The sequence below is a fragment of the Armigeres subalbatus genome, chromosome 1 (genome assembly GCF_024139115.2).
Source record: "Armigeres subalbatus isolate Guangzhou_Male chromosome 1, GZ_Asu_2, whole genome shotgun sequence".
Taxonomy (NCBI): domain Eukaryota; kingdom Metazoa; phylum Arthropoda; class Insecta; order Diptera; family Culicidae; genus Armigeres; species Armigeres subalbatus.
In genome coordinates this window covers 201,188,615-201,192,980 of record NC_085139.1, presented here as the reverse complement: position 1 = coordinate 201,192,980, position 4,366 = coordinate 201,188,615, and positions in this window count along the sequence as shown.

Sequence of the window (4,366 nt, the reverse complement as noted above, 5' to 3'; positions counted from 1 at the left end):
GTTCGAATCCCTTCGGGGATTCGTTCTGAATCCTTCGGGATCTGTTCGGAATCCTTCGGGGATTCGTTCGGAATCCTTCAGAGTTCTGTTCGAATCCTTCGGGGATCTGTCTGAACCTTCGAAGTTCGTTCGAATCCTTCGGGGATCTGTTCGGAATCCCTTCGGGGATCGTTCGGAATCCTTCGGGATTCGTTCGGAATCCTTCGGGGATCTGTCTGAACCTTCAGATCTGGAACCTTCGGGGATTCGTTCGGAATCCTTCGGGGATTCGTTCGGAATCCCTTCGGGGATTCGTTCGGAATCCTTCGGGGATTCGTTCGGAATCCTTCGGGGATTCGTTCGGAACTCCTTCAGATCTGTCTGAACCTCGGGGATTCGTTCGGAATCCTTCGGGGATCGTGTCTGAACCCTTCGGGATTCTGTTCGGAATCCTTCGGGGATCTGTCGGAATCCTTCGGGGATTCGTTCGGAATCCTTCGGGGATTCGTTCGGAATCCTTCGGGATTCGTTCGGAATCCTTCGGGGATTCGTTCGGAACCTTCGGGGATCTGTTCGGAATCCCTTCGAGTTCGTTCAGGAATCCTTCGGGGATTCGTTCGGAATCCTTCGGGTTCTGTTCGGAATCCCTTCAGGTTCGTTCGGAATCCCTTCGGGGATTCGTCTGAATCCCTTCGGGATCTGTTCGGAATCCCTTCGGGATTCGTTCGGAATCCCTTCGGGATTCGTTCGGAATCCTTCGGGGATTCGTTCGGAATCCCTTCGGGATCTGTTCTGAATCCCTTCGGGATCTGTTCGAACCTTCGGGATTCGTTCGAATCCCTTCGAGTTCGTTCGGAATCCTTCGAGTTCGTTCGGAATCCCTTCGGGGATTCGTTCGGAATCCTTCGGGGATTCGTTGGAATCCTTCGGGATCTGTTCGGAATCCTTCGGGGATTCGTTCTGAATCCTTCGGGATTCGTTCGGAATCCTTCGGGAGTTCTGTTCGGAATCCCTTCGGGGATTCGCTCGGAATCCTTCGGGATTCGCTCGAATCCTTCGGGAGTCGTTCGGAATCCCTTCGGGGATTCGTTCGGAATCCCTTCGGGGATTCGTTCGGAATCCCTTCGGGGATTCGTTCGGAATCCCTTCGGGGACTCGTTCGGAATCCCTTCGGGGATTCGTTCGGAATCCCTTCGGGGATTCGTTCGCAATCCCTTCGGGGATTCGTTCGAATCCTTCGGGGACTCGTTCGGAATCCCTTGGGGATTCATTCGGAATCCCTTCGGGGATCTGTCGAATCCTTCGGGGATTCGTTCGGAATCCTTCGGGATTCGTTCGGAATCCCTTCGGGGATTCGTCCCTTTCGGGGATTCGTCCCTTTCGGGGATTCGTTCGGAATCCCTTCGGGGATTCGTTCGGAATCCCTTAGGGGATTCGTCCCTTTCGGGGATTCGTTCGGAATCCCTTCGGGGATTCGTCCCTTTCGGGGATTCATTCGGAATCCCTTCGGGGACTCGTTCGGAATCCCTTCGGGGATACGTTCGGAATCCCTTCGGGGATTCGTTCAGAACCATTTCGGGGATAATATTTACGCGGATTCAACATGAATTCTTCCAGCGATTCGCCGGATTTTTTCAAGGATATCTTTTTAAAGTTTTCGCCTAGTATCTTTTTCAGGGTCAAAAAGCCTTTCCAGGCTTCGTTCTTTGATTATTCGCCAAAACCCGCTCTGGAATTATCTTTCAGGACTCATCCAGATCTTCCTTCGGGGATTTGTCCAGAAAAGTATTTTCTACCAGAACAATCGTTCATGCTCAGAAATTTTTCACTAACTTGGGAACCAATATTTAGAGAAGCGCTGTATCGCTGTCAAGGAGGCCGCTTTGGTCTGCTTTTCTTAGTGCAATACGTACTGTGGAATAACTTTTTTCTTAAATCAAAAGTTTTCGGCTCTGTGTTGAAAAAAATATTTTTAGCGTGCTAGCAGAATGAATTCATCACCTTCCTCGGAGAGGGAGCACGTATTCAAAAGCGACGCTCGCTGCGTCCATCCGTCGCCAGCCGAGAGTGAGTGGCACTGTTGTGGAATTGATTGCGTTTGTAAACACACGTTTCGGTGTCTGATGATGGGCCCGCCGCCCGTGCCGGTCGGGGATGGCGTCGACCGAAAACGGACGGCACTGTTATCTACACGGCGGTGATAGATACCCCCACTACGTCGGGTAATGAAGAAAAATTGGAACTACCGGGTATCGGGACACTCTGTTAGGAAACCGAGAACAGGAGCGATGGATGGGCATGAGGCTAAAGATGATTCGAAGAAATTGGGAACTGATTCCGGGAAATGGGATTGAATTGCTGGTGGAGCTGACGTCTGTGCAGATTATGATATGGCAAGTGGTGGGGGTTGTGCGAACAAACGTCAAAGCAAGTTGCAAGTGCGATGTGGAGATGCAAGATAACTGCTGGGTATATGTAGGTCAATCAATAAAAGGTGGTACTTTGCTTGTTGCAAATGAGGAATGGTGGACTCCAATAATCGATGGACAATTTACAGCCAACTGTTGGTTCAGAATGGTGTTGTAAATCTGATTTCTTTTACCACGTACTTGCACATAATAAACAATCATGTAGATTAAATCAATTCAGTCAAATAATGTGTCTAGTCGGAAAAATCAAAAGGTTGTCACAGATATGCCACGTTCGATTTTTAATAAACTTTATGACATACGTTAACGCTTATCGTGCTAAAGATTTTCACAACACAGTTTTTCATGACTGACTACAAATATCTATGATTGCTACTACGTGATTGACCAAACTCAGTGAAATTGCACAACGATTCAACTGAATTATTGACTATGTTATTCAAACTTTTTCAGTAATCACTCACATGATAAATGGTCAAAAACGGCGCCGGCCTAGGAGCATTGTAGTCAGTTAGGAAGATAGAAGGTAATGAAGCTAGGAGCACGTGCACGTACGCAGATACGATTTCCGGCTCCAAATCTCCAGGAAATTCAGGATGAGATCGGCCGGCTGAAAAACAACAAAGCCAAGTTGGAGTTTACCGATTAACTACCATGAGAGCTGTTTAAAAATGGTGGTGAAGCACTGGCTAGAGCTCTGCACTGGGTAGTTACAAAGGTAATTGAGCCTAGAGAAAGTTGGAAATAAACTCTCTAAAAATGACAAATATAGTTTGAAACTACTACAATTTTAAATTATGTGTTTTTTATTCAAATCACTGAACATTCAGGTAAAGTTATTAACAAGTACCATAATTGAAGAACAATTTGATCAAAACATACTGTTTTGATGAAAAAAGGAAGATGAGTATCTTTCTTTTCTTATAGTCAATGACTTCAAAATCGATACCAGATCTCAATCAAGCCAAATCTATCTATCAAACTGTCAATAACTTTGAATTAAATTTTGAAGCAGGCATTTCATGATTTTTTTTAAATGGAGGGTCGTATAATCATCAGAACTTGATAATTAATTTTATAAATCGACACAATTACGTTTACAAAACTTTTAAAATTCAACACCAAAACAAACTCAAAGTTAACTCATAAAGCCTTATTTCAGTCCCAAAAGCTCAGGAAGCAAAAAGTTCTAATGGTAGCTTGTTTGATGGTTTGGTAAAGAGTTTCTTGCTTGAGCAAATGTTGGATTTTCGAGTCGAATTGCTTTGACAATAAACAATTTGTTCTGAAATCTGTAGAGTTCGCTACTAGTAAATAAGTTTAAGTGCCACCGAAGGTGAACACAACTTGGTTGGTAGCAGAGTTCATAATTTTACCACGCTGCACATTGGCTGCACATTTCCAGCTATGAGCAAATCACTCCCGGAAAGTAGACAAAAAATAGGTTTTACTGCATGATAGCAGATCGTTCAGGTATAGTAGCGAATCTTTCCCGAAAAAAGTATAGTCAAATTTTCTTTCGCCATACAAATTTGTTCGGAAGATGTTTTACAGCATTAACTTCAACAAGTCATCAAAATTTAAATTAACAAGCTACAATCATCAAATTTTGGAACCAGTTCATTTAATATATGTGTATAAATTTAAAAAAATACGAGCTTCGCCAAACGAACGAAATTTGTTTAAGGGTTTTGTCCGAGTTTCCGCCATTGTGCGTTGATCAGTCCGTTGAGCACAATTTGATAGATTAAATCAAGTTATTTGATTACATTAACACAAAGTTCCAACATTTTTTAAGAATTTATTTTGCCGAATTTCAACTTACGCTACTTTTGATTAGTTTCAAGCCTTTGTAACAGTTTTGTTTCAAGAAATTTCAATTTTAATTTTGCCCATCATCATTCAAGTAAATAAAAAATACATACGATTCAAACGGTGCCACCGAGCAATGTAGTGTG